Below are 16406 nucleotides of genomic sequence, written 5' to 3' on the forward strand. Positions count from 1 at the left end.
GAGCGAGACTCTGCCTCAAAACAAACAAACAAACAAACAAAACCCTGAAAAGAGGAACCACGGACTGAGAGAAGATATTTTCAATACTTCTATCCAACATAGGACTTATATTCAGAATACTGGAAACACACACACACACACACACAACCCCAGAAATCAATAAGAAAAAAGACAAAGAATCCAAGAAAAAAATGGGTAAAAATCAGGAACAGGCACTCCCCAGAAAAGGGTATTCAAATGGCCAATAGCAGAAGAAAAGGCACTTAATATCATTACTCATCAGCGAAACGCAAATTAAAATCACAATGAGAACAATAACAACAAAAAACAAAACAAAACAAAAAAATCACAATGAAATACTTCTAGACAGCCAACAGTATGGCTTTTAATTTTTTTTTTTTTTTTTGAGACAGGGTCTCTCTCTGTCACCCAGTCTGTAGTCCAGTAGCGTGAACACAGCTCACTGCAGCCTTGACCCACTGGGCTCAAGTGATCCTTTAGCCTCAGCCTCCCAAGTAGCTGGGAACACAGATATACGTGGTCCCAGCAAGGATGCCCGCTCTCACCGTTTCCATTCAACACACTAGTGGAGATCTCAGACACTGTATTAAGGCAAGAAAAAAAAAAGCTGAAAGCATAAAAATGGAAAAGAACTGCCTCTGTTTGCAGATGACATGATTGTTTAACACAGAAAATCCCAAAGAATGTGCAAATAACTACTAGAATAAATTCTAATAAAAATGTCTTTAGGATTGAAGGACACATTAATATATAAAAGTTAATTGTATTTTCATATTCTAGCAGCAAAAGATTGGTAAATACAATTTAGAAACAATTACCTTTATAATGGCATAAAAAATAAAATGTATTTAGGCATAAACTTAACAGACAACGTCTAAGATCTGTACAATGAAAAGTATAAAAGACATAGGTAAAAGGCTAGCTATACTATGTTCATAAACTACAAAAATGCTGTTAAGATGTCAATTCTCCCAAAACTGATATGTAAATTAAACTTACTCCTATAAGGATTCTAGCATTTGTCATAAGAATTTTAAAATCAAACAAAAAGAACAGAAAGTGTAAGACACCCCTGCTTATATGCTCATCTGATACCTGAAAAAAGTACCAAAGCAATCCACTAGAGGCAAGAAATGCCTTTTCAATAAATAGTGCTGATATAACTTGATATCCGTATGGGGGGAAAAAAGTTTTAGTTTTTATACCACAAACAAAATTAATTTGAAGACCAGGCACACTGGCTCATGTCTGTAATTCCAGCACTTTGGGAGGCCAAGGCACGGGTATCACTTGAGTTCAGGAGTTCAAGACCAGCCTGGGAAACATAGTGAGACCCCATTTCTATAAAAATTAAAAAATTAACCATGTGTGGTGGTGCTTGCTTATAGTTCTAGCTTCTTGGGAGGCTGAGGTGGGAGGATCACTTGAGCCTGGGAGGTTGAAGCTGCAGTGAGTCATCTATGCCACTGCATTCTAGCCTAGGTGACAGACCAAGACCCTGATTCAAAAAAACAGAACAACAGGAAGGGGTGCAGTGGCTCACGCCTGCAATCCCAGCTCTCTGGGAGGCTGAGGCAGGCGGATCACTTGAGGTCAGGAGTTGAAGACCAGGCTGGCCAACATGATGAAACCTCGTCTCTACCAAAAATATAAAAATTAGCCGAGCGTGGTGGCATGCACCTGTAGTCCCAGCTACTCAGGAGGCTGAGGCATGAGAATCACTTGAACTCGGGGGGCAGAGGTTGCAGTGAGCTGAGATCGTGCCACTGCCCTCCAGCCTGGGTGGCAGAGTGAGACTCTCAAAAACAAACAAAAATTTAATTTCAAATACATCATAGATCTAAATATAAAAGCTAAATCTACATAGCCTTTTTTTTGTCTTTTAAAATTTTGAGCTACAGTCTTGCTCTGTTGCCCAGGCTGAAGTGCAGTGGTGCAAACATGGCTCACTGCAGCCTTGCCCTGCAAGGTTGCAAGCAGCTGGGACCACAGGTGTAGGCTACCATGTCGGGCTAATTTTTAAATTTTTTGTAGTCATGGGGATCTCACTATGTTGCCCAAACTGGTCTCAAATTCCTGGACTGAAGGGATCCTCCTGCCTTGGCCTGCTAAAGTCTTGGGATTACAGGTGTGGGTCACTGTGCCTGGCTCAATGTAGTTTTTTTTTTTTTTTTTTTTTCCTACATAGAATCTCGTTCTGTTGCCCAGGCTGGATGGAGTGCAGTGTGTGTGACCTTGACTCACTGCAACCTCACTCTCCCGGTTCAAGTGATTCTCCTGCCTCAGTGTGCTGAGTAGCTGGGATTACAGGCACCCACCTGGCTATTTTTTTTTTTTTTTTTAAGATGAAGTCTTGCTCTGTCGTCTAGGCTAGAGTGCAGTAGCGCGATCTTGGCTTACTGCAGCCTCCGTCTCCCAGGTTCAAGCGATTCTCCTGCCTCAGCCTCCCGAGTAGCTGGGATTATAGGTGCCCTCCACCACGCAAAAAAATTGGCCCGGCTAACTTTCTGTGTTTCTAGCAGAGATGGGGTTTCGCCGTGTTAGCTAGGATGGTTTCAATCTCCTGACCTCGTGATCCATCCACCTCGGCCTCCTGAAGTACTGGGATTACAAGCATGAGCCATTGCACCCGGCCCAGAATTATTATTATTATTATTATTATTATTATTATCATCGAGATGGAGTCTTGCTCTGTTGCCGAGGCTGGAGTGCAGTGGTGCAATCTCGGCTCACTGCAACCTCTGCCTCCTGGGTTCAAGTGACTCTTGCGCCTCAGCCTCCTGAGTAGTTGGGACTACAGGCACACACCACCATGCCCAGCTTTTTTTTTTTTTTTTTTTTTTTTTGAGATGGAGTCTCGCTCTGTCGCCCAGGCTGGAGTGCAGTGGTGCGATCTCCGCTCACTGCAAGCTCCGCCTCCTGGGTTCATGCCATTCTCCTCCCTCAGCCTCCCCAGTAGCCGGGACTACATGCGCCCACCGCCACGACCAGCTAATTTTTTTGTATTTTTAGGAGAGACGGGGTTTCACCGTGTTAGCCAGCATGGTCTCGATCTCCTGACCTCGTGATCCGCCGGCCTTGGCCTCCCAAAGTGCTGGGATTACAGGCATGAGCCACCGTGCCCAGCCATGCCCAGCTAATTTTTTTGTATTTTTAGTAGAGAACGGTTTCACCATATTGGTCAGGTTGGTCTTGAACTCCTGGCCTCAAGCGATCCACCCACCTCGACCTCCCAAAGTGCTCGGATTACAGGCGTGAACCACCAGGCCCAGCCTCAGTATAGAGCTTACAGGAAAACTAAGTAGAAGATCCTTATCACTTGGGATTTTGAGCCCTCATAAAGTAACCATAAAAGAAAAGCAGGATAAATTGATTTCATGAAAATTAAAACCTTCTGTTTATCAAAAGATATTAAGAAAATGAAAAGGCAAGAAACAGACTTTGTGAAAATATTCACAAAACATGTATCTGACAAACTACTTACATCCAGAATACATAAGGAAATCAGTAAGAAAATAACCCAACTAAAGAATATGGGCAGAAGATGTGAAAAGATGCTTCATAGGGAAGATATACAAAATGGTCAGTAAGCATATGAAAAAGTATACAACTTCGGCCGGGCATGGTGGCTCCTGCCTGTAATCCTAGCACTTTGGGCAAGTGAGGCAGGAGGACTGCTTGAGCCCAGAAGCTGGAGACCAGCATAGGCAACATAGCAACATCTTGTCTCTACAAAAAGTTTTTAAAAAATTAGCCCAGTGTGGTGGCACACACCTGTAGTCCCAGCTACTTGAGAGGCTGAGGCAGGAGGACTACCTGAACCCAGGAGGTCAAGTCTGCAGTGAGTCGTGACTGCACCACTGCTCTTCGGCTTGGGTGACAGAGCAAGATCCTGTCTGAATAAACAAAAAGTATACAACTTCATTGGTCACCAGGGAGATACAAATTAAAGCCAAAAATGATGTATCACCAGTCACCACACACCTACCAATGAGGATGTGAAGCAATCTTCATCTTCGGAAAAAGCTGTAGGGCAGGGGGGTATCCAATCTTTGGCTTCCCTGGGCCACAATGGAAGAATTGTCTTGGGCCACACATAAAATATAACAGCACTAACTATAGCTGATGAGCTTAAAAACAAAAAGCGGAGGGCAAAAAAAGCGCATAGTGTTTTAAGAAAGTTTACGAATTTGTGGCGGGCTGCATTCAAAGCCATCCTGGGCTGTGTGCAGCCTGTGGCCCACAGGTTGGACAAGCCTGGTCTAGGGGATCTCTAATAAAAAATGCACATCTAATCTCCGACTCAGCAATTCTAATCCTAGGCATTTAGTCAAGTGAAAACACATGTCCAAAAACAGATTTGTGTACAACTATTCACAGCAACTTTATTCATAACAGCTAAAAATTGGAAACAGATTCACTGTCAACCAGATAAACTGTGACATATTCATAAAATGGAATACTACTCAGCAATAAAAAGGAGTGAGCTACTAATATATGTAACAACATAGAGGAATCTCAAAAAGATTAAGCTAAATGAAAAAAGGCTTACTCCAGAGCATGTACTTACTGTGTGATTCCATTTACATGGGGTTCTAAAATAGCCAAAACTAATCTTGGTGGAAAAAATCAGAACAGAGCTTGCCTCTGGGGACAGAGGTGGAGATAAGGGATTACAACATACTTATATGATCATTTATATATATATACACACATACGTATATATACACATATGCGTGTGTGTGTGTGTGTGTGTTGGAGGGGGAGAGAGAAAGAGAGAGAGAGAGCAAGAGAGAGAGCCTCTCGCTCTGTCACCCAGGCTGGAGTGCAGTGGCATGATTTTGGGTTCACTACAGCCTTGACCTCCTGGGCTACTAAAAGCAGTTCTCCCGAGCAGCTGGGTCAACAGGTGCTTGCCACTACATTCGGTTAATTTTTGTATTTTTTGTAGAGATGGGGTTTCGCCATGTTGCCCAGGCTAGTCTTTTCTTTTCTTTCTTTCTTTCTTTTTTTTTTTTCTTGAGACAGTCTCACTCTGTTGCCCAGGCTGGAGTGCATGGCGGAATCTCAGCTCATTGCAACCTCTGCCCTCTTGGGTTCAAGCAATTCTCATGCTTCAGTTTCCTGAATAGCTGGAATTTAGGTGCCCGCCACCACATCCAGCTCATTTTTGTATTTTTAGTAGAGATGGGGTTTCACCACGTTGGCCAGGATGGTGTTGAACTCCTGGCTTCAAGCAATCTGCCCGTCTTGGCCTCCCAAAGTGCTAGGATTACAGGCATTAAAAAAATATTTAAAAGAAGAAAAAAATGGATGGATGGATGGATGGATGGATGGATGGATGGGGAAGAGAGGGAGAGACATAAACATAACATGATAAGACAAATACAGTAAAACGAGAATGACAGCATCTAGGTACTGGGTATAAGTGAGCTCATTTGAGAATTTTCAACTTTGCTGTATAATAAAATGTTGGAAAATCAATCACATCACTAAAGTATAAAAAGACAGTATTTGGAAGCACTGGACCTGGTTGGATTAAAAAAAGAAAATCTGCATCAATCCCTGTTGCTGTCACTAAACAGCTGTCTCACTAGCTGTGAAGGAAAACAGCGTGAGAGGGCCGGTTTTGCCATGTAAAAGAAGTCTTCAGCTTGCTGTATCCTAACACTGGATCTCATATAAATCCTCAAATTCTAAAGGCTAGAAAGGTTTAAAATGTAGACGCAGCTTCAATATCCAGGAGGCAGATCTAAGAACAAGAGATGTAAATCCAGCTCTGGCAGTGGGAAGGGGCGGGGGGCCATGGCGACGCGAAGTTAGAAGCCGACAGCCACTGAGCCTCTCCAGCCCCAGTAGTTCTGTGTCTGGATGTCGGCCCCATATACTGGCTTAAAACCTCAAGACACTAGAAGATCTCACCAGTGGGAGCAGCCAGAGCAGCTGAAACATGTCCCTGTAAACAATAAATGTTTATCTGGGCAGATAACCTGGCAGATAGCCTTATTCTGATCTTAGGCAACTTGAAACTCCACAATGGGAGGCTGAGCACAGAGGGGCCCCTTCCTCTTTGCCACATGGGTAGGAAGCAGAGATGGAAGGTGGTCCTGGCTCCTACCACACGAGAGGTGGCAGAAAGCCACTCTCTGTAAATGCCAACTTCTTCCCTACTGGATGATGGCCAGATTCCCTTAAAGACAGAGGGTGGGGACAGAGAAGTCAAGTCAACCAACGCTAAACAATGCTACCGCATAAAGCTGGCTGTTACACCATAGCTCTGAAGGTATGAGGAACTCTGGCGTGTTTGGCTGCTGCCACAGGAACCGCACTGGCTAAGGGCTTCCCCAGGCCTGGGTGGGATGCTTGTCACTGACTCCGGCCACACACATAGGCTCAGTCGCCACCTCGGTCAGTGGCAAACAGCTGCTGAGAGGGGAGGAGTAGACCCAGGGGTGCTGTGTGCTGCACAGCCAAATCTTCCACTTTTGGAGACTCCAAACAATATTCATAAGAGCCATATGGCTTAAACCCCATGGAGGTACCAGGCAAAAGGCCGTATGGGGAAAGAGGCAGCTGGAAGGAAGGAATGGAAGTGTGTTGACGGCACAGAAACTCCTCTGACAATTAACTCTGCAAACAATTTTACTACCAGTTCTGAAACCCCAATTCCTAACTGACAAATGCAATCTTGGCACTTGTTATTCCTCCCACCTATATACTTCTGCCCATACTGTTCTTGGAAGAAGACAGGATAGGGAAGTGAAACCCACAGTATGCCGAAAGGGAAGTTGAGCTCTCATTCATAAGACTACGAAGCTCTCTCACAGGGAAGAGAATGGAGATGGCATGATAAAGGCTCTTTGCTCTGAAATAGCACCGAAGTGAAGCCCGGCAGAGCCAGGGTGTGGATCCTGGACGGAGCGCCGAGGAGGAGTGTGTTTGTGTGTATGTTTGCGCTCATCTGGTTTTTGTTGGGGGAAGGTGACAATTCATTCTTTTGATTTCATTCAAACTTATAGCTGCTTTTATAATCACTTCCTGAAAACACAGTAGGAAGAGAGTGGTATGTGCTCACCCCACCCTCCATTTAACACTGCCCCAGCAATCCAACTATGTGCTTTACACTGAGAAGAGGCCAGCTTTTTGCCTTTGGCAGCACTGAAGGCCAGACATTACCAGCACTCCTGTGTACAGCTAAAGGCTCCACCCAAATCAGACTGCACACACTGAATCCAAGAGGAATATCATTCCAGAACAACAACCCAGGAGAGAGAGAGGAGAGCTGAGGAGGCTGGGTGGGACAGTTGGGACACTTCTAACTTCTGACACCAGGACACCCAAGTGGTTGGCAGAGGCATTTCGGTAGTGCGGTGACAGATCAACTGTAGTGTGGGAAATCCCAAATGCTATCGTAAAGAAGTTATCTCTGCACAAAGAGAGGGGTGACAACAAGGGTGGGGTACAGGCCACAGGGCAGTAAGGTAGAGAAATCAGCTTTAGCGAACTGGCTAACTACTGGGCTAGTCCAATTCTGAATACACAAGTGATATTCTAGCCTCTTTTCAGGAGAGACTGATGTGGAGTAGTCATGGGAGGCCAGGAAACAAAGTTCCATTTCTGGCCTAAAGTGGATTGGAGGGTTCCTCCGCAGAGAGTCATAACACAGTGTTTATATAAAACCCCACAAACCCACTGCTCCTGGCTGTCCAAGGCCAAAGGCATCTTCTTCCTGAGAGCTACGTCTCTTACCCTCTAGGCTCTAAGACTCCCTATTTTACTTAGTAAGGTTTCCTGTTTACTCTGAGATCTGCAGATCTCCCCAAGGAGTCTTTAGAGAGAAGCCAGGGAAGGGGGCAGCAGGGAGACTGAACAGTACTAAGGACACAGGTCTTCCGCATCCTACCATTACTTCTCACATGGCAGAAAAACGAATGGACACTGAAAGGGGGTTTCCTGGTTTAACTAATTATTTACAGCGTTTAGTCTTTATTTTTTTTTTTTCTAATGTGCAGGCATCTCTTAGATTGTTGACCCTCAAGGAAAATGCAATTGGGAGCACAACCATGACTGACACCTAAAGGCACTTTTTATTGCTGTTCCCATGAGAACACCATCAGAATGATGACCAAGGTATATACTGCTACAAAATAATCAGCATCTCCATTTGGAGAAGGAATTTCTTTTAAAAACACCCCATTTGGGGCACTATGGTCTCCTCCTCTATGGAAACAGGAAGAGGCAGAAGGAGTTCCATTCCTGCCACACCAGTCTACTTTTTGATAATTTTTTGGAAAACAAGTTCTCTTTGGCTCTGGAGAAAGCCAGACATTTCCAAAGGGAAAATAGAGAAGGAGACAGAGTCTGATGTGGCAAGACTTGTAGCCCTCTTGTATCTCCAAGACAGAGATAACCCGGAGGGACCCAAATCCCTATGTATATTCACCTTCTAACCATGCATTCCATATAATCCAGATTTCCGGAGACACTACAAGGCCTCTGAAGATGTCACCACAATCCTATGATTTAGGAAGAAAAGAAAATCTGAGGATAATTCTCTTGGGCTGTGCTGGCCAACAGGATGACCATTAGCTACAATATAGCCAAACTTAAATTTAAATTTCCTAAAATTGAATATAATTAAAAATGGAGTTCCAATAAATGGAAAAACATCCTATGTTCATGAATTAGAAGACAATATTGTTACGCTAACAATAGTAACCAAAGCAATCTACAGATTCAATGCAATTCCTATCAAAATCCCAATGGCATTTTCCACAGATACATAAAAACACATCTTAAAATTCATATGGAATCTAGCTGGATGCAATGACCCATGCCAGTAGTCCCAGAACTCTGGGAGGCAAAAGCGGGCAGACTGCTTGAGGTCAGGAGTTGGAGACCAGCCTGGTCAACATGGCAAAACCCCGTTTCTACTAAAAATACAAAAATTAGCTGGGTGTGGTGGTGCATGCCTGTAATCCCAGGTACTTGGGAGGCTAAAGCACAAGAATCGCTTGAACCTGGGAGATGGAGGTTGCAGTGAGTTGACACTGTGCCACTGCACTCCAGCCTGGGCAATGGAGCGAGAACCCGTCTCAAAAAAAAAAAAAAAAAATTCATATGGAATCTTAAGGGACTCCATACAGTCAAAATAATCTTGAAAAGGAACAAAAGTTAGAGGGCGCATGCTTCTGGATTTCAAAACTTACTGCAAAACTATACTAATCAAAATGGTGTGGTACTGGCATAGAATAGAACAGAAAACCTAGAAGTAAACTCTCACAAATACAGGGTCAACTGACTTTTGTCAAGGGTGCCAAGACCAATTCCAATCTTATGGAAGGAATAGTCTTATCAACAAAAAGAGCTTTAAAAAACCTGGATATTCACATGCAAAAGAATGAAGCCAGACCCTTACCTAACACCATATACAAAAACCAATTCAAAACGGACCAAAGACCTAAAAGGAGCTAAAACTAGAAAACTCTTAGAAGAAAGCATAAGGGAAAATCTTTATGACACGGGATTTGGCAATGATTTCTTGGATAAGACATCAAAAGGATAGGAAACAGAAGAAAAAATAAGCAGGCTGGATACACCGCCTCACGTTTGTAATCCCAGCACTTCGGGAGGCTGAGGCAGGTAGATCACTTGAGGTTGGGAGTTTGAGACCAGACTGGCCAACATGGTGAAACCCCGTCTCTACTAAAAATACAAAAATTAGCCGGGCGGGCCCCTGTAATCCCAGCTATTTGAAAGGCTGAGGCACAAGAATCACTTTAACCCAGGAGGTGGAGGTTGCAGTGGGCCAAGATCAAGACACTGCACACCGGCCTGGGCAAGAGTGAGGCTCAGTCTCAAGAAAAAAAGAAAAAAAAAGAAAAAAGCCAACCAGATTTTATCAAAATTAAACACTTCTGTGCATCAAAGGTGGTGACTCACACCTGTAATCCCAGCACTTTGGGAGGCTGTGGTGGGACGATTGCTTGAGGCCTGAGAGTTCAAGAGAAGCTCTGGTAACATGGGGAGACCCTATTTCTACACACACACGTGCACGCACGCAAACACACAGACACACGCACACATACACGCACGCACGTGCACACATGCACAAGCACACACAAGCGTGAACACACGCGTGCATACAATTAGCTGGGTGTGGTGGTACGTGCTTGTGGTCCCAGCTACTTAGGACGCTGAGGTGGGAGGATCCCTTGGGCTTGGGAGTTGGAGGCTGCAGTGAGCCGTAATGGCGACACTGCATTCCAGCCTGGGCAACAGAGAGAGATCCTGTCTCAAAAAAAAAAAAAAAGGACAAATATTGCATGATTCCACTTATATGAGGTACTTACAAGAGGGAAATCCATAGAGCTATAAAGCAGAAGTTGCCAGGGGAAGGGGGAATGAGGAGTGAGTGTTTAATGGTTATAGCATTTGGAATGATGAAAAGTTCCGGAAATGGATAGTAGTGGTGGTTGCACAACACTGCGAACGTACTTAATGCCACTGAGTTGTACACTTAAAAAATTGTTGAAATGGTAAATCCTTTTTTTTCCTCTTTAAATAGACACTTTATTAGATCCACAGGCGACAATATCCCAGAGCTACTGTTAGGCACGTAAATATAGACCCTGCTAAAGATTTAATATTATCAAGCTTGTGTGACTCAAGCATGGTTTTGGGGCCAGCAACCTCAGTTCCTATCTTCCTGTCTCTCTGGGTGAGGGCCCGATCTTGCTGGGCATGCAATGTCACTATTTCTGTTCTCAATTCCAGCAGCTTCCTTTCGTTCAATGAATACAATTCTTTTACTCTGCTCTTTTCTAGGCTGAAGTCTAATTTAGTATCTGTTAGGACTTTAATCACTTCATCCATTACTTGTTTTAACCGATTTAGTTTGAGTTTTATTTTCTCATTTTCTGCTCTGAAGGCTGAAAATTCACACTTCTCCCAAGTAACCATATCCTTTTCCACATTCAGTCTGAGACATTATTGGCTGAAGAGCGATCTCCTGCTGCATCTTGGTGGCCCTATCTTTGTAGACGATACCCATGTTGGTCTCCAGGACCTTGACCAATGCAGACACAATGATTTCTGCTTGCTGAGTAGCAAACCCATTGTCTTCCAGTAAGCACACGAAGGCATGAGTGTCAAAGTAGAGCTTCCTACTCCCAGAAGAGGTGAAATCTCTCCTTTTGCGCTCCAGCTGCAGGTATCCAGCAGACCCCTGCAGGAAGGGAGTGTGGGCGCCACGCCGAGGCACAGGCGAAGGGTGCTGGCAGCAGCGGCGATGCCCGGGGTAAGGCCCCACGGGCACATCCATGTGCCACTGCGTCTGGCCAAGGGTGCGGCGTACCCGAGGCACGAGTGTTCCCAGTCCCCAAGCTGCTGGCACAGGGCGGCAGTGGCCAAGTGCAGGGAGGGCACGAAATGGTAAATTTTATGTGTGCATATTTTACCACAATTTAAAAAATCATTTCTTCAGGTAGACCAGCCACATTTCATGTGCTCAACAGCTACACGCGGCCAGTAGTTACCACACCAGATAATGTAAAGTAGAATACTTTCACCACTGCAGGAAGTTCTATTGGACAGCATGGCTCTGGAGTTAGATTAAAAACCACTGGATTCTGATTTCAACAGTACTAAGCTATATACCACTCTAACTGCCTTATGCTTTATTCTGTATGCCACTATCCTGCCAATTTGTTATTCTAACAGCCTCTCCAAGCATTGTATACCCACTATTGTAAATTTGAGGCCCGGCACGGTGGCTCATGCCTGTAATCCCAGCACCTTGGGAGGCCGAGGCAGGTGGATCACTTGAGGTCAGGAGTTCGAGACTAGCTTGACCAACATGGTGAATCCCCATCTCTACTAAAAACACAAAAATTAGCTGGGCATGGTGGTGCGCACCTGTAGTCCCAGCTACTTGGGAGACTGAGCTGGGAGAATCATTTGAACCCAGGAGGTGGAGGTTGCACTGAGCCAAGATCGTGCCACTGCACTCTAGCCTGGTGACAGAGCAAGATTCCATCAAAAAAAGGAAGGAAGGAATGGAGGGAGGGAGGGAGGGAGGGAGGGAGGGAGGAAGGAGAGAAATGGCATGCAAGCAGCAGAGTAAAAACCTTTAAGAAAATGAAAGAAATATGTTATTTCCCACGAAACAACTATGAGTCAAGAATATGTTCATGTTGAAGTTTGGAAGAGTACACTGACTATTTTAGGAAGAAAATGATAGTTTTAAATTAGAATTTTATTATGGGGCTGGGTGGGGTGGCTCACACCTGTAACCCCAGCATTTTGGGAAGCCAAGGCAGACGGATCGCTTGAGCCCAGGATGGCGAAACCCCATCTTTATTAAAAATACAAAAAAGTAGCCAGGTGTGGTGGCACACGCCCATAGTCTCAGTTACTCAGGAGGCTGAGGTAGGAGGGGCAAGCCCAGGGAGGCTGAGGCTGCAGTGAGCCATAAGCACACCACTGTACTCCAGCCTGGGCAATGGGAATAAGAACCTATTTTTAAAAAATTATTAATGTATAACCCCATATGAACAGGTTAAAAAGAAAAACTACAAGATCATCAACAGATTAAGAAAAAATATTTAATAAAATTAAACCCTTATTTGTGATTTAAAAATACTCAGCTATCTAGGAATAGAAGTGAATGTTCTTTTTTTTTAAATTTTTTAAATTTTTTAAATTTTTTTATTTTTTTTTATTTTTTTATTATTATTATACTTTAAGTTGTAGGGTACATGTGCATAACGTGCAGGTTTGTTACATATGTATACTTGTGCCATGTTGGTCTGCTGCACCCATCAACTCGTCATTTACATCAGGTATAACTCCCAATGCAATCCCTCCCCCCTCCCCCCTCCCCATGATAGGCCCCGGTGTGTGATGTTCCCCTTCCTGAGTCCAAGTGATTTCATTGTTCAGTTCCCACCTATGAGTGAGAACATGCGGTGTTTGGTTTTCTGTTCTTGTGATAGTTTGCTAAGAATGATGGTTTCCAGCTGCATCCATGTCCCTACAAAGGACGCAAACTCATCCTTTTTTATGGCTGCATAGTATTCCATGGTGTATATGTGCCACATTTTCTTAATCCAATCTGTCACTGATGGACATTTGGGTTGATTCCAAGTCTTTGCTATTGTGAATAGTGCTGCAATAAACATACGTGTGCATGTGTCTTTATAGCAGCATAATTTATAATCCTTTGGGTATATACCCAGTAATGGGATGGCTGGGTCATATGGTACATCTAGTTCTAGATCCTTGAGGAATCGCCATACTGTTTTCCATAATGGTTGAACTAGTTTACAATCCCACCAACAGTGTAAAAGTGTTCCTATTTCTCCACATCCTCTCCAGCACCTGTTGTTTCCTGACTTTTTAATGATCGCCATTCTAACTGGTGTGAGATGGTATCTCATTGTGGTTTTGATTTGCATTTCTCTGATGGCCAGTGATGATGAGCATTTTTTCATATGTCTGTTGGCTGTATGAATGTCTTCTTTTGAGAAATGTCTGTTCATATCCTTTGCCCACTTTTTGATGGGGTTGTTTGTTTTTTTCTTGTAAATTTGTTTGAGTTCTTTGTAGGTTCTGGATATTAGCCCTTTGTCAGATGAGTAGATTGCAAAAATTTTCTCCCATTCTGTAGGTTGCCTGTTCACTCTGATGGTAGTTTCTTTTGCTGTGCAGAAGCTCTTTAGTTTAATTAGATCCCATTTGTCAATTTTAGCTTTTGCTGCCGTTGCTTTTGGTGTTTTAGACATGAAGGAAGTGAATGTTCTTAACCTGACAAGATACACTTATCAGAAATCTATGGGCCAGGCATGGTTGGTCACACCTGTAATCCCAGCACTTTGCAAGGCTGAGACGGGCAGACCACCTGAGGTAAGGCGTTCAAGACCAGCCTGGCCAACATGGTGAAATCCTGTGTCTACTTAAAATAAAAAAATCAGCCTGGCATGGTGGTGCGCGCCTGTAACCATAGTTACTCGGGAGGCTGAGACAGGAGAATCGCTTGAACCCGGGAGGTGGAGGTTGCAATGAGCCAAGATCAAGCCACTGCACTCCAGCCTGGGTGACAGGGCAAGGCTCTGTCTCAAAAAAAAAAAAAGAAAAAGAAAAAGAAAAAGAAAAAAAAGAAATCTATGACAAGTAGATTTAATGTAACTTTAGAAGCATTGCTATTAAAGTTAGAAACAAAGAATTTCTATTATTATGGTTACTCTTACAGAACAAGACAGCTCAGTAAAGTTGATAGATATAAGATGAAAAGAAACAGCATTTATATTCATACCATTAATAGTTAACTAGAAAATATGATAAATTAGTAACAAAATCTGTGCAAGGGTTTTATGGGAAATATTACAAAACATCCTTGAAGGGCATAAAAGAAGACCTGAATAAATTAACAGTATATCATGTTCATGGATGGAAAGACTAAATACTGTATATATGGCAATTGCTCACTGGTTCAATGGAACAGAACAGAGGACTAGGAAACGGAAATCTGCTTTACAAAATAAATCCCAAATGGAATGAAGATATAAATGGAAAACCAAAATGAAAACCAAACATTCAGAAGAAAAATCTAAAGTAAAACTAAAACTTTTAGAAGAAAAATGTTGTTATATATTCTTTATGACCTCAGGGTATGTAAAGTTTCCTTTTTTTCGTGTAAAATTGCAATTATTCTTGGTAATATTTTAACCTAACAACCAAGCGGTTTAAAAAAAAAAAAAGATCAAATGGGCCAGGCATGGTGGATCACCCGAGGTCAGGAGTTCGATACCAGCCTGTCCAACATGGTGAAACCCTGTCTTTACTAAAAATACAAAAATTAGCCAGGCATGGTGGCGGGCGCCTGTAATCCCAGCTACTCGGGAGGCTGAGGCAGGAGAATCACTTGAACCCAGGAGGCAGAGATTGCAGTGAGCCAAAATTGCGCCATTGCACTCCAGCCTGGACGACAAGAGCAAGACTTCGTCTTAAAAAAAAGATAAAATGACAAAGTCTTATACAGAGATAAAAGTAACCCTTTTACCCCACAAAATTATAAGCTGCGGCTTATGATTAGGACAATTGATTTTATATACAATAAAACTTTAAGCATATTTGCTATTAAATGCATGCCAGTGGTCTTGTTTTAATTAATTTTTTTTAATTATGGAAAATCTCAAACATATATAAAAGGAGAGACTAGTATAATAAATAAACCTGATACCATCGTCTAGCTTCAACAATTAGCAATATATTGCCAATATTGCACACTCAGAACGGATTTCTTTTTTTTTTTTTTTTGAGATGGAGTCTTGCTCTGTCGCCCAGGCTGGAGTGCAGTGGTGCAATCTCGGCTCACTGCAAGCTCCGCCTCCCGGGTTCAAGTGATTGTCCTGCCTCAGTCTCCCGAGTAGCTGGGACTACAGGTGTCTGGCCACCATGCCCAGCTAATTTTTTTTTTTTTTTTTGTATTTTTAGTAGAGACTGGGTTTCACCATATTGCCAGGCTGGTCTTGAACTCCTGACCTTGTGATTTGCTCACCTCGGTCTCCCAAAATGCTGGGGGATTCCAGGCATGAGCCCCTGTGCCCAGCCGGAAAGGATTTCTTAAGTAAGACATAAACCAGAAAGGAAATGGCTGATTTGTCATAAAAATTTTTATGCAAAGAAAATGCTGTAAATAAATTTAAAATTATACACCGGGTGATCGCTATGCACGTAGCTGACAAAGATTCACATGCAGACTTGTAAATCAATGAAAACCAATCAGCCGGGCACGGTGGCTCATGCCTGTAATCCTAGCACTTTAGGAGGCTAAGGCAGGCGGATCACTTGAGGACAGGAGTTCAAGACCAGCCTGGCCAACATGGTAAAACCCCGTTTCTACTAAAAATACAAAAATTAGCCAGGTGTGGTGGTAGGCACCTGTAATCCCAGTTACCCGGGAGACTGAGGCAGGAGAATCCCTTCAACCCAGGAGGCGGAGGTTGTAGTGAGCCAAGATGGCACCACTGCACTCCAGCATTGGGTGACATAGCGAGACTCTGTCTCCAAAAAAAAAAAAGAAGGAACTTTGAACTCGAGCAATCCTCCTGCCTTGGCCTCTCAAAGTGTTGGGATTACAGGCATGAGCCACCATGCCCAGTGAATTTATTTTGCTTACTTATTTCTTTACTTGTTTGCTCTGTATCCCCATAACTGGAACGTAAAATCTGTGAGGTGAGAGACTATGCCTGTCTCATTCACCACAAAATCCCTAGCACTGTGAATGCCTGGTAAATAGTAAGTGTTTAATAAATATCTAATGTTGAATGAACACCAGAAGTCAAGCCTCAGAGCAACTTAACAGCAGATGTGTCACCCTGGCT

General features: G+C 43.4%; 1 protein-coding gene and 1 pseudogene across 3 annotated transcripts in view; both read right to left on the bottom strand.

The window, feature by feature from the left end:
- The window catches only part of SMG6 (SMG6, nonsense mediated mRNA decay factor), a 243643-nt gene that overhangs the window by 56939 nt on the left and 170298 nt on the right, over positions 1-16406 (bottom strand). The window lies entirely within an intron of this gene.
- LOC112609774 lies at positions 10580-11610 on the bottom strand (annotated as a pseudogene). Its single transcript, XR_003116238.1, has one exon. The product of XR_003116238.1 is annotated as a mitochondrial calcium uniporter regulator 1 pseudogene (transcript).

The sequence above is a fragment of the Theropithecus gelada genome, chromosome 16 (genome assembly GCF_003255815.1).
Source record: "Theropithecus gelada isolate Dixy chromosome 16, Tgel_1.0, whole genome shotgun sequence".
Lineage (NCBI taxonomy): Eukaryota > Metazoa > Chordata > Mammalia > Primates > Cercopithecidae > Theropithecus > Theropithecus gelada.